The sequence below is a fragment of the Gymnoscopelus microlampas genome (genome assembly GCF_963454915.1).
Source record: "Gymnoscopelus microlampas genome assembly, chromosome: 15".
NCBI lineage: Eukaryota > Metazoa > Chordata > Actinopteri > Myctophiformes > Myctophidae > Gymnoscopelus > Gymnoscopelus microlampas.
In genome coordinates this window covers 48722502-48747421 of record NC_139952.1, presented here as the reverse complement: position 1 = coordinate 48747421, position 24920 = coordinate 48722502, and the positions used below count along the sequence as shown (strand labels likewise).

General features: G+C 39.4%; 2 protein-coding genes across 2 annotated transcripts in view; both read left to right on the top strand.

Annotated features, from left to right (window-relative positions):
• Positions 1 to 9936, top strand: part of LOC311062423 (stonustoxin subunit beta-like) — a 134015-nt gene extending 124079 nt beyond the window's left edge. Inside the window, exon 5 of the mRNA XM_084081448.1 lies at positions 9650 to 9936. The gene's annotated coding sequence lies outside the window, so the exon portion shown is untranslated. The remainder of the gene's footprint in view (positions 1 to 9649) is intronic.
• The window catches only part of LOC311062403 (uncharacterized protein), a 320988-nt gene that overhangs the window by 214638 nt on the left and 81430 nt on the right, over positions 1 to 24920 (top strand). The gene's annotated exons all lie outside the window — the stretch shown is intronic.

The window sequence follows — 24920 nt, the reverse complement described above, 5'->3', positions numbered from 1 at the left end:
ATACATATACCCAATTTATTTTTGATCAATTCTGTTTTATTATGTACTGTATTATGTGAATATAATATGAATGCTGTGGTGAGAATGTATTAATAAGAATGATATCATGGGAACCCAAGCCTACCTCCATGTCCTGCCACGCTGAGATACAAAATTACACTATCGTTGTTGGATGTATTTTTTCAGATCTTCATCTTCTAGTTTTGATTATTTATATTAATGGGTGCAAGTGTCCATTTCAGTAATAGGGATTTCACTAGATGACCACCCTTAAAAAGTTGTGCAGGTAGTGGTACAAAGGTGATCTAGATTTCCTCCCAATGAGCATGTGGTCTTTTTCTCCTTCCTTAAAAAGGATCAAATGACTCAAGCAAGACCTGAAAAAGACCTTTGAGACACAGAGAGCAGGAACTTCCTCAAACATTTAAAATTACATTTGTGTGAAACATTAGGATAGCCTTGTTCATTTGTAGCAAATTCAGATGATCCTGCAATGTACTTAAAGAAGTTATGAAATGGCTTTTTTGCTCATTTTATTTTGAAGGATGAGTCAGAAACTGAAGCCTATTTGTTTCTCAACTAAGCCGATGGTCCCGTCCCCTTTGGCTATGGGACCGGCCAGAGATGGCTAAAGTTTGTAGCATGTAGCTCGCGCAGAGGGGGGCAGTGTGAAGCCTGTTCATGTAACTACATTTCTTATTTCTAAATTAAAATGTTTTCAGATACATATTTTAGTGTACTCTTTAAAGGTGCAGTGAAATGAAAATATGTTTTTCACACTTTTAGAGCATATCCGTGGTCATCATATGGGCATACCTAACAACAGATGCCAAAATAATTGAAAATAGTATTTCTATACCAAAGGTCCCTAAAAAGACAATCTTAATTACTTCCTGCAAACGAAAGCGTGCCTGCGTGATGACATAACGCAGCTTTCATGAATATAAATGAATCTTGATTACATGCACCTGTTTGATTCCCATAGGTGCACTTTCTTCAAACACAGCTGATTTTAATTACAGAGCTACTCCATTTTGAATCTCATTCAAGTTCACATCCAGACGGTGTATTACACATTTTAAACTAATCTGCACACTAAAATATGAATCTAAAACATTATAGGCAGGGGTGCACATAACTCTTTAGGTCTGGTACGCAGAAGAGCACCTGGAGATGTGACTTGGTGCGCATGGTCCCGTTCCGTTTTGTCAACGGGGGGGGGGGGGGGGGTTCAGCACGGTGCCCACCGGACAGTTTTGTCAACGGGGGGGGGGGGGGGGGGGGGGGTTCAGCACGGTGCCCACCGGACAGTTCTGTCAACGGGGGGGGGCGAGAAAAAAAGGACGCTCTGCTTCTAAATTCCGCCGATTTTCGCCGTTTTTTTTTTCTCACGCTGTTAGGTAAAGCCCCCAAGGTTGGTGCCCTGTGCTGCTGCGCTGATTTTATCCGCCAGATTGGGACGTTCACGGCATATTTTGCACCGTTACGGTGCGTTCATCATCGGTGACGAGTGCCTCTAACAGCCGCTGCTGGCTGCGTGCACGCAGCGAGGCAATGCGAGGCGAGGCGACGCGAGTCATATCTCTACCCCTGTGCCTAATGGCTGTACATGGGGCCGACGGGTGCTTTAGAGTGATTGTGTGAGTGTGGCTTCAGGAAGTAAATTCCTAGCCTCGATCTCCAGGCTTTTATTTTTTATTTTTGCTAAAAAATAAAAGCTTGGAAATTCCTGTCCCAGCTGTTGGTGCGCAAAAGCGCCTCGCGTCGCCTGATGTGGTGCGCATTTTTTATTTTGGGTGCGCATGCGCACCTGCGCACCAGTTATGTGCACCCCTGATTATAGGTTAGAAATAAGCCACGTAGTAGCAAACGTGCTTAACTGGCCGTCTCTATTTCACTTGTAAACAAACACTAGCTGTGTTGCACACGGCTGAAGTAATTGGGATTCCAACGTCCCATAGCCTGAAGGGATGGGACCTTCTGATTGGTTGAGAGTCGGTTGAGACGACGTTTCAGACTGAACCTTCAAAATAAGATGACCGAAAATGTCACTGCATCTTTAAGTTTAAAATTAGTAATACACTGATCTGGACGTCATCTTGAATGAGATTCAAAATGGCGTAGCGCTGTATAAATTAAATCAGGTGTGTTTGGACGAACATGCAGCTATGGGGATCACACATGTGTATGAAATCAAGATTCATATGTATGCACACGTTCTTGCTTATGTCAGGAAGTAATTCAATTTATTCAAATTGGCCTTTTAGGGACTTTTGACATAAGAATACACTCAGGTCATTTGCCAAGTTTGACGTTGGTCTGTCGGACAGTTCTCAAGATACCTGAACTACAGACGTACTTAAAATAAATGCATATTTTGATTTTGTGCATTTATTTTGTGCCCATATATGGAGACCTGTCCGTACTTGTCCCTTTTATGCCCATATATGGGGATCCCTAATGTCATCAGTATATTATGATCTATATTGAGTGTTTGATGGTAGTAACAGCCTTGTATGTGTGTGTGAACTGAACTTCAGAATCTTAAGAATCTGTCTTTGTTTTCTTTCTTATATCATTGTATTCTTGTTGTATTTTCTTTCTTTCTTTCTTTCTTTCTTTCTTTCTTTCTTTCTTTCTTTCTTTCCACCTCTTGGGTCAAGAGTCCAAAACCCTGACAGTCTAACACGGCCAAGTTCAGGTTCTCAATCCAGGAATAATGTATATTGTATTTTTTTTTAAATGTATTTTCTCTTTTTCTTTTTTTTCTCATCTGGTGTTTCATTCTTCATTCAGACTGACTCACTGCTGCTTGTCAGAGAGATGCTGTGAAGTTCTGGCCTCAGCTGTAAACTCTCATCCCTCCCTAAGAGAGTTGGACCTGAGGTTCAGCATGGTGAATGATTCAGTAGGCCTACTGGAGAACTGCATGTGAGTAGACTTGGACTGTGTCCATGTTGGATAGTAGAGTGAATGTACAGTGTTTGAATGTGCAGTGTTTCCCTCATGTGTCTTTAGTCCCTCATGCATATTTAGTTAATACTTTAACCAACAAACAAATAAGGTTGTGTGTGTGTGTGTGTGTGTGTGTGTGTGTGTGTGTGTGTGTGTGTGTGTGTGTGTGTGTGTGTGTGTGTGTGTGTGTGTGTGTGTGTGTGTGTGTGTGTGTGTGTGTGTGTGTGTGTGTGTGTGTGTGTGTGTGTATGTATATATATATATATATATATACACACACATTTGTTCTATTTCCTACAGAGTGAAACATGGTGGAGAAGAGCGTGTTAATCCTCAAGTCATTACTCAACTCAGTACAAAATGTGAGTATCTGTCTGTCTGTGTCATTATCACACATTAACATTTAATACACTGTTTTACAGTGGTGTTAAGTGACTAAGTACATTTACTCAAGTACTGTCCTTAAATACACTTTTTGAGGATTTTTTACTTTACCGAAGTAGTTCCCAATTTCAATACTTTTACTTCTACTCCATTACATCTGAGAGGCAAATATTGTACTTTTACTCCACTACAATTATTTGACAGCTTTAGTTACTAGTTACTTTGCAGATTTAGATTATTATTACAACACATGCATGAACCACTTCAGCCCTATATATATTTCGGCCATTTGAAAATAATAATGAGTACTTTTACTTTAGTTAAGTGTATTTTGATGCCAATACTTTTGTACTTTTACTCATGTACATTTTTATTACCAGACTTTTACTTGCAACAGAGTATTTCTACACTGCAGTATTGATACTTTTACTTAAATGTGAGTACTTTTTCCACCACTGCTGTTTTATAGTGGGTTGGCCCCTCCCCAGATACTGTCCTGAAAACTCTTCAGTAGAGCTTCCAGGGAATTCAGGAGGTTTCTCTGCTCTTGGCCCGGTCCTTAACCCATTAAGACCTGGAAAGCCTATACGTTGTTATACCTTTAAAACAGGGAAAGCATCTGTGTCATTTTAGATGTTGTTATGTATATAGCAACATGAATCTTCTTTTCTTTTTTACATTTTGAATAAAACATTTACGTTTTTCAGAAAACTAAGGTCATGTGGGTTGACAGACACAATGGGCCTCATTCACTAACCTGGTCATAAATAAGGTGTATATCCTGGTCATAAATAAGGTGTATATCCTGGTCATAAATAAGGTGTATATCCTGGTCATAAATAAGGTGTATATCCTGGTCATAAATAAGGTGTATATCCTGGTCATAAATAACATATGTATATTGGGATAAGTCAATTCTGACGTGTGATTCATGAAAGAGGGTTCAGAGCTGTGATTTGTGCGGATCACAGGTGTATCTCATTTGTGTTCTAAAGTCACTAGTGTGCTCCCGTGTAGATCCTTTGTATTGTTCCACGCCCCATTTAATACCATAAAAGGCAACCAGAAATAACCCACGTGAAGAAAAAAAAACAGATCTGCTAAATTACAACGTGTCAAGTCGCACCACATTGACAACTTGTACATCTGTTCTGTCTGGAAGTGAGTCCATCGATCACACGATGGATCAGCTGAACGTTAATAAAGTAATGCTCTCATAATGAGAATAAGAAGTTATAAAGTTTAACCCCACCACCAAATAATAGGTTAATAAAACGTGGAAAGGATATTATAGAAGCCTTTTCTATTAAATAATGCTCACATTTGACTGAGGTAACATTTTGACGCTGGAATCCAGGAACACCGAGATCCGATTATGGACCAGATCACACTTTATTGATTACTGAGGATAAACCTGTCCTTTGGACTAACACCATATCCTGTCCTACGTCAGAATGGTGAATGGATATTATGGACACAGCTAGATTTCATCCATACTGCATCCTCATCAGATATAAGTTTGATGTGATGTGGTCAATAAATAAATAAATTAATAGCGCAACATATGTTGTTGGCATGAAAGTCCAATATGTGAAACTGTGGCCACATTTGCAGGAACGGAAAACATGTAAAAGGACCTAATATTTCAGCTCTAAACTAAATGTGTCAACTGAAAATAAATACTTGGTTGAATTTGCATCATGTCTATAATATGTATCCAAGCAATAGATCTTTGACGTGAGTTTGAGTGTCCGCCCAAATTCACGGTAAAAAGAAGATGAATGAATACTGAACGTGTGGGAAGTCACGTATATGCACATAAGTACATAATATGTGAGGACCTGAGCTTAGTGAATGAGACCCAATGCCTCACAACTCCTCACAACGCCTCGCATTGTGACACATTGTGTGCTTGTAGATCGGCAATATTTAAAATATAGCCGATCTACAAGCTCACGTTTCACATTTTGACACGTTGTGAGCTTGTAGTTCAGCTATATTTGAAACATAAAAAGAGCCAATCTACAAACTCACAATACTTTGCATCATGACCAGGGTTTCCACAAGGCACTTTTTGGGCCGGCCACCTTGACCGACAGGATTATATTTTACCGGCCAAAGAATGAAGTGGGCTAGTAATATCTATCTACTCTATCATGCAGAGGTGTCGCTTTCCAAAAAATAACTGAATAAAGTGGGCGTTATGAACAGCTTGTGTGACTACGTCACACAGTATAAACACATATATGTTTTATTCAACCTTAATATGCAAAACCTACAGCTTTTGTTTTGTTTTGTTAATGTTAATTATGTCATCATGAATGATGGTACAAGGAAGATTCATTACTTGCCTGCAATGTATGTGTGTCACCAACTTTCACCACTTTATCCATTGCAGACAGACAGACATAAAATAGTCTAATAACAGCCTTTTCCCAATCGGCCACGGTGGCCTGTGATCTTTATAATTAACGGCCAATTAAATATTACATTTAATTGGTAAATACCGGCTAACGGAAACACTGATCTTGACGTGTGGTGAGCTTTTAGATAGACTATTACAAATAAATAAAAATAGCTGATCACAACTTGTCGCATTGTGACAGGTTGTGAGCCGATCTACAAGCTCACATCATTTTGCGTTGTGAGCCTTTCCATCGGCTATATTACAAGAAATAGCAGATCTACAAGCTTGCAAAGCCTCGCATTATGATGCACTATGAGTTTTGGCTATATTTCAAAAACAGCCGATCTACAAGCTCACACCATGTTGCAATGTGACAGGCAGTGAGTTATTTCAAACATCAACAAGTAGAAGATCACGCTCATCCAAAGTAATTTAAAAAGCCAGATGCAGAGCAGAACTCTGCACTGGAATAATTATGATCCATAAGTTAAATGGTTTATTACCATCATGAATGTGATGTTTAAAGCCTGCTGGATCTTCCTCAGACCTCAATATATCAAACATAACAAAGATAGCCGATCTACAAGCTCAAAAGGATCACATTGTGACACGTTGTGAGCTTGTTTTGTTTGGCTTTGTTTAAAACTCAAAAGTAGAAGATCTACAAACTCATGAGTTACATTGTGACAGGTTGTGATCTTGTAGATCAGCTGTATTTCAAACATAAACTCACAATATGTTGTTTAACGTGTGATGAACTTTTATATGGACTTTTACGTTTTCTAAACAGTGGATCTACAAGCTCACAACTCGTCACATTGTGACAGGTTGTGAGCTTTCAGATTGGATTTAAATTATCAATAATTGAAAAAATATATATAAAAATAGCCGATCTACAAGCTCACCATGCGTCACATCATGATGTGTTGTGAGCTTTTAGATCGGCTATATTAGAAAATTAGGTAAAAATAGCCGATCTACAAGCTCAAAATGGGTAACATTGTGACGGGTTCTGAATGTGTATGTCGGCTATATTTGAAAAATACCACAAGCACACAACGTGTGTTACGTGTCACATTATAACACGTTGTGAGCTTGAAGATGATTTATAGTTAAAAAAATAGCTAATCTACAAGCTCACAACACCTCATATTGTGTAATTTTTAATTAACAAATTAATTAAATTGCCGATATGCAATCGTTGTGAGCTTGTAGATCGTCTTTTCTAATATAAAACTACCCGATCTATCAATTTACAACGACTTGCATTGTGACAGATTGAGCTTGCAGATTGGGTTGTGGTAAAATAAAATAAATAGCCGATCTACAAGCTCACAATGCCTTGCATCATGACAGGCTGTGAGCTTGTAGATTGGCTATATTTCAAAAACAGCGGATCTACAAGCTCACATGTTGCAATGTGACATGTTGTGAGCTTGTAGATCAGCTTGTAGATGTAAATACTGCAGTACAGAAAAACATTAAAAAAAAAGATTGTACATAATAAATAGGAGATCTACAAGCTCACAACGCCTTGCATCGTGACACGTTGTGTAATTCCTCCATATTTCAAAAATAACTAAAATAGACGATCTACAAGTTAGCAACGCTTCACACCATGGTGTGAGGTGTTGCTAACTTATAGATGCTGAATGTTTTCTATGTAACACAGTGGTTTCCAAACAATGTTACAATTTAAGGACTTTTAAGACCTTTTTAATACCAAATTGGCCAAATTGTCAAATATAATGCAAAAAAAGGGCAAAAATTGTGAAAGTGGCCGATCTACTAAATAGCCGATCTATAAGTGGTAGATCAGCTATAAATATACTATAAAATATATCTACCAGCTCACAACGCCTTGTAGATCGGCTATTTTCACAATATTTATATGTGGAACCGAGTCAAACTAAATGTAATGCCTCAACTCCTACAACTACCCCACCCTGACAAGTGCTTGTCAGAGTGGGGGGTCCCCAGTTCAAATATGATTATTTTGGGGGGTCCCCAGTTCAAATATGATTATGTTGGGGGGTACCCAGTTCAAGTATTTTCAGAGTTGTAAAGTAACTAAGTACATTTACTCAAGTACTGTACTTAAATGACATGTTGAGGTATTTTTACTTTACTGGAGTATTTCCTATTTTCAGTACTTTTATTTCTACTCCACTACATTTCAAAGGCATATTGTACTTTTACTCCACTACAATTATTTGAAAACTTACTAGTTACTTGGAGGATTTTGATTATTCTTACAAAACATACATTAACTACATTAACAGCCCTATATACATTTCGGCCATTTGAAAATAGTCGATCTATAAGCTCACAATGTCTCCATTGTGAGCTTGTAGATCTGCTATTTACAAATGATTTTTATACAATAATACATTTGAAAACTTGTGAAATGGGACATTATGCATAATGAGTACTTTCTACTTGTGTTACTTTAAGTACATTTTAATACCGACACTTTTGTACTTTTACACAAGTACATTTTGAATTCCGGACTTTTACTTGTAACAGAGTATTTCTACATTGCAGTATTGATACTTTTACTTAAGTAAAACATGTGAGTACTTTTCCACATTGATGTCATTTCACATAAACTTAATGTAAACATTTTCTCACAGAAAGTCACTTCTCACCTGGAGGCTTTAAGACATTCTGACTCACATTTTACTGTGTTGTCGTCAGGCAGAAACCTTGTATCTCTGACACGTTGTGAGCTTGTAGATCTGCTATTTACACTATTTTAATGTTTTTAAAGTGATATTAAGAAAATAAATGAAATGTTTTGGACATACAAGGTTTCCAGCCGACAGCGACGCCGACGATTCTGTGTGTGTGTGTGTGTGTGTGTGTGTGTGTGTGTGTGTGTGTGTGTGTGTGTGTGTGTGTGTGTGTGTGTGTGTGTGTGTGTGTGTGTGTGTGTGTGTGTGTGTGTGTGTGTGTGTGTGTGTGTGTATTTAATGTTTACTGTGTTGTTTTTCTCATCAGATTTCCATCCTCTCACACTGGACACAAACACAGCAAACAGAACCCTCTCTCTGTCTGAGAACAACAGAAAGGTGACACTGATGGATCAGGATCAATCATATCCTGAACATCCTGACAGGTTTGATGAATGGCCTCAGGTTCTGTGTACAGAGGGTCTGACTGGACACTGTTACTGGGAGGTAGAGTGGAGTGGAAGGGTTTATATAGCAGTGACTTACAGAGGGATCAGCAGGAAAGGACGTGGTGGTGACTGTGAGCTTGGATACAATGACAAGTCCTGGAGTCTGGACTGTAGAGATGGTCGTCATGGTAACAGTTACACTGTCAGACACAATAGTAAGGACACTGTCCTCCCTGTCAGTCCCTCTGGCTCCAACAGAGTAGCAGTGTATCTGGACTGGCCTGCTGGGACTCTGTCCTTTTATAAAGGGTCCTCTGACTCACTGACACACCTGTACACCTTCCAGAACACATTCTCTGAACCTCTCTATGCTGGGTTTGGGTTAGACTCCTCCTCCTCAGTGTGTCTGTGTGAGCAGAGATAGAGTCTCTATGTGAGGATGACATCAGGTCACCATGGTTACTGAACATGTTTGAGTGAGTGCAGGTTGTTATGGTTACCACTGTTGCCAGGATACTGTGAGAGTAGCTGAGTCTGACGTCATGGACTCCATATTTGGGCATGAGTGACTCATCATGACATCATGGTGACATCATCATGATGATGTAATAAGCAGCACAGTGACAGTCACACGTTAAAGCTCCTTTAGATTTTTACCTTTGACCCCTGACCCCATAAGACAATATTTGTGTTAAAAATGTTACAAATTATATAAAAAACTAAAACATGTTTCCTAAAATAGCAGATTTACAAGCTCACAACGTATGACCTTGTAGATGTAGGTGAGCTTGTAGATCTGCTTTTTTCCAATACCAAAGTAATACATGGATAAAGTGGTTACACTGAGTTTGATGCTATTAATTTTTATTTAATAATTTAGCTTAGGACCCCCTGGAACCCCCTCAAGGACCCCCGGGGGCCCTTGGACCCTACTTTGAGAACCAGTCTTCTCTAAATCAGTTTAAACACGTTAACCTCTGTATAGGCTATATTATATTTGAAAGTAACAGATCTACAAGCTCACAACGTGTCGCATCGTGACGCGTTGTGAGCTTGTAGATCTGCTATTTTTTTTAAAGTCAGATTTTTTGACACATGTTCAAATGGGGGCTTTAGATCTTAGATTAGATTAGATAGAAGTGAACAAACCTCCACTCCATACATTTATAAATATGTATCATAAATACTGTCCATCAACACTGATGATGATGATGATGATGATGATGATGATCATGTAAATATCAGTGTCATATTGTGTCTCTTATGATACAAACTCATATTTTATGTAATATTTAACTTTTTATATATTTAGCGGCGCTAGCTGCTCTATACCTTTAGGTATTGAACGGATCCTGCTCTATACCTGACTTTGTCCGTGTTCACCGTCAACTTTCTGATTGGTCAGACCCGTCAACGTTCTGATTGGTCAGACCCGTCAACAAAGTGATTGGTCAAGCTTCACGTGACACATGGCTATAAACACATTATAAACACATATCGATGACATCATGTATCAAAGGCGCCGCTACCTTCACACAGGGTGTGATTTTTACACAATATACAGAGGAAAACTGTATATTTGATCATGTAATTATGACAGTAATAATATTGTTTCTTGTATATATAAACCTTTATACTTTAACCACTTGAACCCCATATACTTTATTGACTGGGGTCCCCCAGGGTTCTGTAATTGGTCCCATGCTTCTTCCCCCTCTACACCAAATCTCTTGGGTGAAAATAGCAGATCTACAAGCTATCTACTAGCTAATCGACACATTGTGAGCAGTGTTCATTTTGACAGCAAATTATAGTCATATTTTAGTCATTCTGAAATGTTTTAGTTTTAGTCGACTTTTAGTCGACTTTTAGTCGCCATGATGGCGTCGTAATGCCTGATTTATACTTGGCTGGTGCGAACAACAGCCGATCTACAAGCTCACAACGAGCCTGTGGCGCGTTGTGAGCTTGTAGATCGGTTATTTTCAGAGTGCATGGACTTGCATGGACAATCACTCTGGATTCAAACATCCACTAAATGTGTTAATGAACTCAAATCAATCATTGTTTATTCATTGATTCATTATTACATCATTGTTTCCTCACTCATTCCATTATTGTGTTTTCATTGAATATGAATGTGATATTATTCTCATTCTTCACATGTTATTGTATGATCATGTGTAGAAGTATGAATAGTTTCATAAATGTATTGTTGACAGTCTGTCGTTGTTCCTGTGTATTGATATTCATAGTGTTGTCATGACAACATGGCCACAGCTCATTGGTCATGTATAATAACTACGTTGGATCCATTGGAACAAAAGTTATTATTTTTCTATTTCATGAAAAGGCAACACTGCTGATTACCTGCATTACACCTGCAGTAATCTGATTACCTGCATTACACCTGCAGTAATCTGATTACCTGCATTACACCTGCAGTAATCTGATTACCTGCATTACACCTGCAGTAATCTGATGACCTGCATTACACCTGCAGTAATCTGATTACCTGCATTACACCTGCAGTAATCTGATTACCTGCATTACACCTGCAGTATCCTACCAGGGAGGAAGAGGACAGATATTGAATGACCCCCAGAAGCAAAGATTTTAGTTAAAAATGTGTATATATATGTATCACATTTCACCATTTTCTTTCACAAATAGCAGATCTACAATTAGCTCATAGCACAGCATAGAGTGCCGTGCTACGAGCTTGTAGATCTGCTGTTTTTGAATAGCCAAATAAATGAATAATAAATGACACAGATGCGTTCCTGGATTGGTCTGTTCTTTCTCTCCAGGAACATGGAGGATCAGTGTTTGTCAGAGTTGTGTGAATGGTTTAGCACAAAGGTCTTCAGTGTTTTACAGGCCAAGAACTCCTTATCTGAGAGAGAGAACCTCCACTACATTTCATACATTTATACAACACTATCATTGTGTGTTGTGTTGCATTCATGTTCAAGTGCATTTTCAGACAGTTAACCTCTTAAATACCCCCAATTTTTCTTTTTTACTGAAAATAGCAGATCTACAAGCTCACAACGCTGCGAGCCGTTGTGAGCTTGTAGATCTGCTATTTTCGGGCTAATGTTCCCCTCAGAATAGGGATGCTAGAGTTCAAGTGTCCAGAATCCATTACTTTTTAATGGTGTTTTTAGGTCAAATGTGTCACCACAATAAGCATGGCTCTGTGTTAAGGACTGTATCTCCATTCTCCTTGAGGTGTTTGGTTTGATATAAAACCATTACTGTGTAAACATTTATCAACAAACTATACTACCAAAAATGGTTAAACATTGTCCAAATTGTCAAATATTACAGGCAACAATTTTGAAAATAGCCGATCTACATGCTCACAACGCCTCACAACTGTAGATTGGCTATTTTCACTATGGAACCGAGTTAAACTAAATGTAATGCCTCAATTCCTACAATTCCAAGAGCTTATCAGGGTGGGGGGTCCCCAGTTCAAAGATGATTATTTTGGGGGTCCCCAGTACAAAGATGATTATTTTGGGGGGTCGCCAGTACAAATATGATTATTTTGGGGGGTCCCCAGTATAAAGATGATTATCTTGGGGGTTCTCCAGTACAAAGATGATTATTTTGGGGGGTCCCCAGTACAAATAGGATACTTTTGGGGGGTCTCACCCTGAACAGATTGAGAACCACTGCTATAATGGAGCGTCCATCAAGCTGTCTTGTAGCAACTGGAGATGTGAGTCTAGAACAGAGGGTGTGGCTTATTGTTTAGAAACATGTGACATTAATGTGACATAAAACACAAATGTCACATGTGTGTTTTATTATGCATGTTTCTTTGTGTGTCTTGGAATGAGCAGGAACTTACATTTTAGGAAAAGACCCCTATCCCACATGTCGCCACAAGGGGGCAAATCAGGTGGTTTTAGGAGGTCATGTGACATCTTTCTTCAAGGAAGAGAGAAAGAACAACATCAGTTTGTCCCTGTTTGTTCAGGTAAATAAAGTATTAGAACATAAAACATGTTCAAAATAAGCTCTGTGATGTAAAACAAAGCTTGTCTTGAGGGTTTTACCAGAAATGTGGTGATTGTGTTTTAGTTTATTGTGTGTAGTTGAATCTAAAGGTCTAAGCAGTCAGATTGATGGCAGCCATTACTGCTGCTCACACACACACACACACACACACACACACACACACACACACACACACACACACACACACACACACACACACACACACACACACACCTTTGTTTTGGTTTGTTTCACTTTTACAGTATTTGTGTTTCTGCCTTTAGTGTTTAAAGCTCCTGTTGTGTGTTTAATCCATCAGGACCGGGAACGCATCTGTGTCATTTGTTTTACATTTCTTTGGGCTATTCAAAAATAGCAGATCTACAAGCTCATTATGAACTTGTAGATCTGCATTTTTTGGGGAAATTGTGGGTCTTTGAATATATATTTTTAAAGGCAACATTTGTAACTTAAATCTTTGCTTCTGGGGGATTCTACAAATGTCTTCTAAATCATAACAGTTTTTTTTAATAAAAAACATATGTTGCTGTAAGTGGTTCTCAAAAATTGTATTTGGCTGTGACCCCCATCAAAAAATATTTTGTTCCAGGGACCCCCCAGAAGTTGTAACAGAGTTAAAAATGTTCGCTTTAGATATATATATATATATTATTCAAAGATTTGCAAAAAAAAAACATGTCTTTTCCAAATATAGCTATGAGCTTGTAGATCTGCTATTTTTTGAAAAGCCAAAGAAATCTTCAAATAACACAGATGCGTTCCCGGTCTTAAAGGGTTAATATGTTAGTATACCTTTTGTGTTGATAAATGTGTATTTGTGGTGTTGATAAATGTGTATTTTTGGTGTTGATAAATGAGTTAATTCTCTCCAGTAGGGTCTTGTAAAGTGTCTTTCTAGTAAGTCAATACAGTATTAACTGTTGTCAGAGCAGAAGTATGGAATAATGTTAATTCATGTTTATGCATAAATAATAAGTTGATGTTGATAAAAACATGTAATACTGAAGGATATGAAACATTGTCTTCTCCAGATAGACAGACTGTCTATGAGAGCTGAGATAGAACAGTATTTCAGCCTCTTGTTTTGCATTATTTGTCTTTTACAATCTTCCCAGAATGTCAGTCCACAGAGAACTAGTCAGTGAACGTGGCCCAGACTCCTCAACACATTAAAGCCGGGTAAGCATCTGTGTCATTTTTACATTACTTTGGCTATTCAAAAACAGCAGATCTACAAGCTCATAGCGCGGCATCGAGTGCCGCGCTATGAACTTGTAGATCTGCTATTTTTGAAAAATCGTGGGATTTTATGCAAACCCTTTTCTTTTTTTTGCAAGCGATAATTTTTAACTCCGATCTGTGCTTCTGGGGGTCCCTGGAACAATATATGTTGAGTGTGGGGTCCACGGCCAAATACATATCATTTTGGGGGTCCTTGAGATGAAAATGTTTTGAGCACCAATGATATTGGTGTTTCAGAAGGGGGGTCCGCAGCCAAATACACGTCATTTTGGTGGTCCTTGAGCCCTTACTCATTCCTAAGCCAATAATGTGATGACCGGCAGACCGGTAGGCAGTGTTTCTGGTAGGAGACACAAAGGAGACTCTTTGTGTCTCCTACCAGAACCACTGCCGGTCATCACATTATTGTCTTAGGAATGAGACAAAAAAATATATATATATATCCATGAATTCACGTCTCCATGGAGTGACTAATCCATAGAAAACAAGTCATTTTGGGGGTGAACTATCCCTTTAAGAGATGTAAATCACTGGACCATGGAAAGGAGGTGTCATTCACTGCAGCCGTTTCTCCTTTTTCTCCTTTTGAACATAATAGTGTTTTGTATTTGTTGATGACATGTATTATTGTGTTATTTTATTATGCTATGTTGATGAATTGAATGCATAGGACCACAATGGAAACAAGACCCCAGGACTTTTTTTTATGTTCTCCTTTTTATCCTTAATGACTAAAAGGACCACCTGCTGTGTTTACCTTTATGACACTAATAAAATATGAAATCAATCAAATTGATTGATTTAATCAATCAATTAATGAAGTCCATTGTGTTCCAGGTGAAGCTGGTGTCAGAGCTTCTACCTGAAGAACGTCCAGACCCAGGAGACCAGAACCCTGACCCACTTCCTCTTCCTCAGCTGGCCCGCCCAGGGCATCCCCACCTCCACGCGACCCCCTGCTGGACTTCCACAGGTATTGCAGCCTGCCTGGAGCATAATGATGACAGCACTGTCCTGAACACATTCCAGTCCTCCTGTAGGCTATGACAACAGGTAGCTAAAGCATTGCTTCTCAATGTGGGGTCCGGGGACCCCCAGGGGTCCTTGTGGGGGGGGGTTCTAGGGCGTCCCCAGCTAAATGAGTTAACATAGCATCACAATTATTTTAACCACTTTATCCATGTTTGATATTAAAAAAATAGCAGATCTACAAGCTCACAGTGCGTCACTTTGTGCCACACTGTGATCTTGTACATCTGCTATTTGTGAAACATGTTTTAATTCTATCGAAAATGTTTGGATGGTTTTTTTTTTTTACGCAAATCTTCTCTTCTGGGGGTCCCTGGTACAGAGCCTTTTCAGATGGGGGTCCCTGGCACAGAACCTTTTCAGATGGGGGGTCCCTGGCACAGAGCCTTTTCAGATGGGGGGTCCCTGGCACAGAGCCTTTTCAGATGGGGGTCCGTGGCCAAATACATATACATTTGGGTGTCCTTTTCCTTGAAAAGGTTTGAGAACCACTGAGCTATAAAACATGTTCACATACATGTCCATCCTAAAGCCATGTAAGTGAAGGTGTAGTGGTTGTGAACGAGGATCCTGACAGATTCACTAGAGCAGCTCTGACTCTGTTCTTCAGAGATTACAAAGTGAGTGACAGGTGGGTCACTGGTTATTGGGACAGAATGCTCTGCAAGATACTCCGTTTTTTACAATGTGCTGACTGCGAAAAACTATCGGCCGCACAACATGACTTTAACAGACCGTGCCCTTACCCAATAACACTGTTACTTCTTACTTTCGTTCTTTCTTTCGTCCGTCCGTCTGTCCGTCTCTCAGCATATTTCATGTCATTATTAACAGACAGATTTGACACAACAATGAACAGCCATTGCCTGTCGGCATCCGCCTTGTATGCACACACACACACACACACACACACACACACACACACACACACACTCAGTTGGCATCACCTCTAGGGTTTAAGACAGTGGTTTTCAACCAGTGGTCTGGGGACCACCAGTGGTCCTTGAGGGAGTACCAGGGGGTCCCCAGCAAACTTAGTTAATAGCGCCACGATCATTTTAAACCACTTAGCTTTGGCTATTCAAAAATAGCAGATCTACATGCTCACGATCTGCTATTTTTGAAAAACCTTGAAAAAGTGTGCATATCTTTGAATATTTATATTTTTTAAAGCGAAAATTAACTGATATCTTTGCTTCTGGGGGTCCCTGGCACAACACATTTTCAAATGGGGGTCCACGGCCAAATTTATATCATCAAGATCATATGAAAAGTGCAAACGATGCATTTAAAAAAAAAACTACAAGCTTGCAGGATAGAAGCATCTATTAAGATAAAACAAAAAACAGCACTTTTTTAGTGTGAAGGTGAAGCAGTCTAGTCATCAGTCTCTGGACCCAGAGCTTTTCTTATGTGATTCCCATGTCTTTCCTTGTTTATTTGCTGGAGAACTTCTGTCGTGTGGTCCAAGTTCCTCTCTTGACTTGCAGGCAGTGTTTTAAAGGTCTTAAAAAGTCCTGAAATTGTAACTTTACAAAAATGTGCAGATACCCTGCATACACCTTTACTGTACGTTGGTTTGTTTACCGTTGAGTAAGAAAACCATGTTGAGCTAATCACCCCAAAATAAATTGGGACCCCCAGTTTGGGAACCATTGTCTTAAGCCACCGAGCCACTGAGTTTGGACGCACAACGTCATCTTGTTCTCTGGGTTATTAGATTTGTGCAGAACTGGGATTGGAACTCATAAAGCGTTTTAATGTGAACATTTATAATATTGAGACACTTAAGCGGTAATACAAGAGGTGCTGGTGTGCTGCAGTCGTACGCCAAGGCTGAATCATTAGAAAGAGTAAAAATACCCTGAAAATTACACTTTTTTTTTTTTTTCATGGTCCCTGGAACAACATATTTTGAGATGGAGGGTCCGCGGCCAAATACATATCATTTTAGGGGTCCTTGACATGAAAACGTTTGAGAACCACTGATCTACGCAACACCTCGCTCTGTTGTTCATTCCCCTTTCTAAAATGCTGCAACGGCTTTGTCTTTCTCATTCATCTCTCTACCACTGTGTGTGTGTGTGTGTGTGTGTGTGTGTGTGTGTGTGTATTGCGTAACAGCAGCACGTTTCCTGCCTCGCTCAAGGGGATGTCTGTGATTGGTTGGCTTCAGCCGAGGATCTCTAAGGAAAGCATGAGATGAGGTTTGTGGTTGGCTGGCCTCAGCTGTACATTTAGGGCAAGCGCAACAACGTATGTTTTCATTGGCTGAGCTGTACAAGCTGGGGAAATGTTATAACGTCAACATCGTTGCCTTTTGGGCGGCAGTGGCTCAGGGGTAGAGTGGTCGGGTAGAGTGAACTGGAAACCGCAAGGTTCCCAGTTCGATTCCCGGGCTGGGGCGCTCCCCCAGAGTTAGTGTGGAAATGTCCTTGAGCAAGATGCTGAACCCCTAATTGCTCCCGATGAGCAGGTTGGTGCCTTGCATGGTTTCCTCCTCCATCAGTGTATGAATGTGTGTGTGAATGGGTGAATGGCACAATCAATGTAAAGCGCTTTGGATAAAAGTGCTGTATAAATGCACCATTTACCATTTTGTGATATTCATATTCATATTGTGCTATTCATACCGAGATAACAATACGACACTAGACAGCATACAAACTATATAACATGACATCATAGAAGCACATGTGACATAATATCATGTTCTTGTCAAACAGATGTCTGTGACAAGCAGCCTCCTAGCTCCTCCTACGGTCAGTGACATCACTCCATCTTCACAAGACGTCAGTCTGGTTCAGTGACCCCCCCCCCCCCCCCATTTGTGTGCAAATGAGTGTTTCAAACTTTATCATGTGAAGGACCCCCAAATTAATATCTTGATTTTGCGAAGGGCTTCATATGAAAATATGTTTTTGCCATGCAGGGACCCCCAAAAGAGATGTGCTGTTAAAATATAATATTGTATTTTATTTTTTATTACAGACAGACAAAAAAACAAACAAACTGGAAAACACTGGTTACACAACACGTGTGTGTGTGTGTGTGTGTGTGTGTGTGTGTGTGTGTGTGTGTGTGTGTGTGTGTGTGTGTGTGTGTGTGTGTGTGTGTGTGTGTGTGTGTGTGTGTGTGTGTGTGTGTGTGTGTGTGTGTCCATGTCACACGCCATGTACGCTGTAACTGTAGACACTCCCACTATGATAGAACTTTATGTGTTAATACACCGTCAACCATTTTGACACAACATCACAGAGAACTGAACAGCATGTCGACTCCATTTTGATTTGTGACATCACGTTAAACCCTAAAGATTAATATAGGGTAAGTGTAATTAATCAATATATACTATAACTAATGTCTCTAGTCTGGTGTTATATGGTTGATTGTTGGGTCTTTATATTATAACTTGGTCATACAAGTTTAACATGCAAACAATGAACTTCTTACTTAGGCTTTTACCTCTTTCTCTCGCTCGCTCGGTCTCTCGCTCTCGCTCTCTCTCTCTCTCTCTCTCTCTCTCTCTCTCTCTCTCTCTCTCTCTCTCTCTCTCTCTCTCTCTCTCTCTCATCATATCAACACCAACATGTATCAGACAGATCCTGTTAAAGGCCGAATTAACCGTTTGTGGTTTCCTGGGCTTTAGGTGCGCTTGGGGCTGAAAAGGCTTGGGTTTGGGGGGGGGGGGGTGCTGTAAATGTTCTCTTCCTCAGCAGGGTGATGGGTGATGGGTGCTGCCGCCGCAGTTGCTGTTTCATCACCCTAACCCTCCAGACATGATTTATTTCAGCCTGTGCTTTAACCCATTAAAACCGGGAAAGCATCTTTGTCATTTTAGATTTTAGCTTTGATATATGAGTGTGTGTGTCACGACTTTTCAAAACATAGCAGATCTACAAGCTCATCAGCTTGTAGATCTGCTATTTTTCGAAAAGTATGAACATTTGTGCAAATCTTTGAATATATATATATGAAATATATTCTTTTTTTAAAGCAAACATTTGTAACTCAAATCTTTGCGTCTGGTGGGTCCCTGGAACAACATATTTTGAGATGGGGGTCCGCAGCCAAATACATATCATTATGGGGCTAATAATAATAATAGTAAACATAAGTAATGAGTTATGACTCTGACATTTCTCATAGTGAGTCTCCTCGGCAGTTTACTGTAAATCATGTGATGTGACCACAGAGGAAGTTGGTCCATGCTGCTTTCAGTTCCTGTCTGTCTGTCTGTCTGTCTGTCTGTCTGTCTGTCTGTCTGTCTGTCTGTCTGTCTGTAGTTCCAACCATCCCTCTGTCTGTCTCTGTGATTTCATATATATATATACATATATAATTATATGATATTATATTTAATAGTATATTCAATAGTAAATAAAATAATCAAATGTTTTATGGTCACCATGATTCACCAGGATGGATGTCTTGGTTCCAGGCTTAAAAAAATGTATATAAATATTTTTCAGAAATCTCTATGGGGGAAAAAACATTGGGTTTTCTATATGTGGCACCACAAAATGGCCGCCACTGCTATGCCAAATTGGAAATAAATTGGGCCTCTTCCTTACTTCCTTCACAGATGCTAATAAAGGTTGTGTTCCATTCTGGTCAAACAGAGTCCGTGTGTTGACTCACTGGAAACACTCTGCTACACCAGAGGGTCTCAATGTGTGGTCCAGGGACCCTCATGGTTCCTTGAGGGGGTTCCAAATGGACCCTTACGGGTGTGTAACTCTATGACTCTGAGTCACTCCATTATGCAAATGAGTATAAATTGAGCTTCATGTACATAGTGGACACGGTGCATGACTCTGCTTTCATGTAAATCCCTTAAATCCCTTAAATCCCTTAAATCCCTTACGGGTCTCTGAGTCACTCCATTATGCAAATGAGTATACATAGAGCTTCATGTACATAGTGGACACGGTGCATGATTCTGCTTTCAATTAGATCACATTTATCACAGATGTTTCATTAAATATGACATGTTCCTATTTTGCGCGTCTTAAGTACAAGGTCTTATGACTTAACTTGGAGGCGTGGCCACTATTTTGAGCGGCCAAACAGCATTGGCCACACCTCCAGGTGTTAAGTTAAGTTAAGTCATAAGACCTGGTACTTGAGACATGCAAAATAGGACCCTCAGTGTCCCAGTGTTAGAATCCTTTCAGTTGAAATGCAGCAACACAGTTTATACAGTTTATCTTTAAACATGTTTGAACAGTGTTTAAGCTAACAAGCTTGCGGTAGCCTATATGCTACTGTCAGAGCAGTAGTGTTTTTGAACAGTGTTTAAGCTAACAAGCTAACGATAGCCTGTGTGCTGCTTTCAGAGCAGTAGTGTTGTTGAACAGTGTTTAAGCTAACAGGCTAACGGTATCCTGCTTGCTGCTATCAGAACAGTAGTGTTTAAGCTAACAAGCTGACGCTAGCATTCATGCTACTGTCAGAGCAGTAGTGTTTTTGAACAGTATTTAAGCTAACAAGCTAACGGTAGCCTGCATGCTACTGTCAGAGCAGTAGTGTTCATAGACATATAAAGGTAGACGCCTCCTTCGGCTCTGAAGCGTTCGTATCTCGGGCGCGCTTCCTTGTTCCGCAGGGCTATCCCATATAAGGCTTGGGCAAGCTGGAAACTTCCGCGTGCGTCACAGAAGGGGGCGTTCGGTAGGCCAATCAGAGGCAGGTGGGGCGGGTCTTTTCTTAAGAGGCAGCCGCGCAGCAACTAGTCAGTTAGACGCGCTGTGATTGGCCAGTAGTTAACGCGATGTGATTGATCAGTAGTCAAACAGCCCTGCGGAAGAGCCTTGTATTGAGATACCAGTCGCTACAATGAACTGCAGAGGCCAATGAGGTATCTAGGTTTCTATATCTATGGTAGTGTTGTTGAACAGTGTTTAAGCTAACAAGCTAACGGTAGCCTACATGCTGCTGTCAGAGCAGTAGTGTTGTTGAACAGTGTTTAAGCTAACAAGCTAACGGTAGCCTACATGCTGCTGTCAGAGCAGTAGTGTTGTTGAACAGTGTTTAAGCTAACAAGCTAACTGTAGCCTGAATGCTGCTGTCAGAGCAGTAGTGTTGTTCAACAGTGATTAAGCTAACAAGCTAATGGTAGCCTGCATGCTACTGTCAGAGCAGATGTTGTGTGTTTAAGCTAACAAGCTAACGGTAGCTTGCATGCTGTTGTTAGAGCAGTAGTGTTGTTGAACAGTATTTAAGCTAACATGTTAACAGTAGCCTGCATGCTGATGTCAGAGCTGTAGTGTTGTTTACAGTCATGCTTCTGTTGGCTGTAATGTCCATGTTGGAACACCGGGGGCAAACTGACAGCTCAGGAATTTGAATAGCATTCAAATGAAGCACCAACATCAGTGTTATGATTTTTTTTGGTGCCTGGCCCAAGCAAGATACTCTACATTCTGTCGGCCCAGAGGGTTTAAATAGGACTTCCAGGGCTGTGGGCCATTTATAATGTTGATCCCTGAATGCAACAAACTAAAGAATGTCATTATAACTGTGCAACTGGTATTTTACTGTATTTGTATTATTTATTTACTGTGTTTCTGTAAGGCTTTACAAATCAATCTGAAGACCATTTGACTAAACCTCTAGATTTAGGAGGTTCAGCCTCCATTAGTTTTTTCTGAACCCACAGAGGCTGTTAATAATAATCAATACAATTTACTAGGGTTGTCCGATATTGGCTTTTTTACCGATATACCGATATTGTCCAACTCTTAATTACCGATACCGATATCAACCGATACCGATACATGCGGGGATTATTGTGATTAGGGTAAGCTTAAATTTCATATCACACACACCATATACAGTAAAAACTCCTGTAACTTATTTATAAAGCAAAAAAAAAAAAAATTTTTTTTTTTTTTCAAAAACCGATACCGATATTTTCCCGATATCGATTTTTATGCTAATATCGGCCGATAATATCGGGAGGCCGATAATATCGGACATCCCTACAATTTACTGCTTTAACCCATTAAGACCGGGAAAGCCATCTGTCATTTTAGATTTTAACCACTTCAACCATTATTATATACCTTGGCTATTCAAAAATAGCAGATCTACAAGCTCATAGCGCGGCACTGAGCTTGTAGATCTGCTATTTTATTTTAAAACCGTGAACATTTGTGCAAATCTTTGAATAAATGTTTTTTAAAGTGAACATTTTTAACTCAAATCTTTGTTTCTGGGGGATTCTACAAATATCTAAATCCCAACAGTTTTTAGTTTTTTCAACTTATGTTATAATATTAGTTGTTCTCAAACTTCTTAATGTCAAAGACCCCACAATGATATGTAGACTATTTGGCCGTGAACCCCTATCTCAAAATATGTTGTCCCAGGGACTCCAATGCAAAAGCAAAGATTTGAGTTAAAAATGTATATATATATATATTCAAAGATTTGCAATTTTTTTCCAAAATTAAAAAAAAACAATAATAGCAGATCTACAAGCTCATAGCGCGGCACTCGGTGGAGTTTTCTCTGTAGCTTTCAGTAGCTCTGTGCACTGGGCTCTGAAGCACCAGTACTGCTGTTATCTCCATCTTTAGGAAACATAGAACAAGAGCAAAGCTTCCTGCATTCACTATAATTTATTTATATTCAGTGACTTTATCACCTGCCTTTGTATTGATATAAGCTAATGACATGATTCTCTGCCCTTTTGGTGTTTCAGTCTGGCTTTTGTGAGACTGTAGCACAATATAAAGATAAATGCATCAATCCGATGCACATTGAAAGGAAAATAGATCTACAATATGAAGGCAAGCACATTTCATTGAAATGAATAGGCTGCCATTTCCCACGCCTCATCCAGTTCTTCTAATAATCCTTGGTTATAAGGGATTTAATCTGCTAACTTTTTAAAACGTAGTTCATTCATTTTAGATCCACCTCACATCGGTGTGATTTGCATGTTATCACAAACAAGTATTAGATTTGTGTGTGTGTGTGTGTGTGTGTGTGTGTGTGTGTGTGTGTGTGTGTGTGTGTGTGTGTGTGTGTGTGTGTGTGTGTGTGTGTGTGTGTGTGTGTGTGTGTGTGTGTGTGTGTGTGTGTGTGTGTGTGTGTGTGTGTGTGTGTGTGTGTGTGTGTGTGCGCGTGCGTGCGTGCGTGCGTGCGTGTGCATTGTGTATATCCAGCAAACATTTACTGTTTTCTGGTCTATTTTGACTGTAATCTTGACAGGTTTAATAAAGACCAAAGATGAGTCATAGTGAGGAGAGAGAGGAGGAGGGAACTGACAAACAGCTCATCCACAGACCAGAACCTCCATCTGTGTCTAAGAAGAGTGATGAACCTGGACCTCCAGATACAAAGTAGGTCAATCCTCCTATACATATTAATTTACTTAGAAAATTGACTTTTTCACCCCAAAAAAATACTTTTTTTTCTATCTATTAGTCACCCCATGGAGACTTGAATTCATGGATATTTTTTAGTTTGTCATTTTTTTGACATTCCTAAGCCAATAATTTGATGACCAGCAGACCGGTAGGCAGCGGTTCTGGTAGGAGACACAAAGGAGACTCTGTCTATATCCATGGATTCAAGTCTCCATGGGGTGACTAATAGATAGAAAGAAAGTAATTTTGGTGGTGAACTATCCCTTTAATAATAATAAAAAGTCGACGCTCCTTAAATTTTGGTCGTTGCTCCTGAAAATGTTATGGTGCTGCTACATGTTTAAAGTGGTAGCACCGGTGCTACCAAGTAGAAAAGTTAATTTCAATTTGCTGTAGAAAACATTCTGATCTCAGACACTAAGGAACGTGCCACACACCATGCAGGCACAACCTGTTTATTTAAGGTGATGGAACCAGATACACTGATTGTTTTTTATTAATGCAAAGCCCAAAACACACCATGACGGTAGGTGTTGTGCCTGTCTGGCACTACAGGCCCTTTAGAGTCCTCTAGATAGGACCATAGCTCTGGACACACCCCCACAGAGTAAGTTAAGTCATGTGACATGGAGCTATTAAGTTATGTAGTTGAAATAGGGCCCATAGAGTCTAATAACAGTGTCCAATGTTTATCTATAGATTAAGTTACTATGTGTTCAGTTTGTGAATGAAGTCGTACAAATATATCTGTCTGTGTGTCTGTCTGTCTGCTTGTCGGTTGATATATATATATATATATATATATATATATATATATATATATATATATATATATATATATATATATATAATTATTGTTGTATATACTTGTATAATGGGACATAACAATGATTAATCTTGAACACGTGGTCTTTTTTATCCATGTGATAATTGTAAAAATATGTGTATGATTCCAGAAGTCTTCACCACAGACCAGAGTCTCCAACACCCAGCTGTATGTCTATGAAGAGTGACCGGTCTAAAGGATGGGTTCCTCACTTCAGTAATGAACCTGGACCTCCACAGACAAAGTATGTGAATCCTTCTATAGAATATAAATAACATTATGATATGTCAATAATCTTATGCTAAGTTTCATGTTTAACTTACTGAAAGCTAAATATAATAACAGCATGGCCTCCCTGCCCAATCTTTATCTATAGATCATAAGTTACTATGTGTGCAGTTTGTGAATGAAGTACAATTTGACAATGTAGTTTTCAGTGGTGAAGCTGAACTATACAGACTGGCTGCTTGTGTGCATGATGTCCTATCTATGTAACAAACTATTTTAAATGTATCTATCTATTGTTTCATAGCTAGTTGTTCTGTT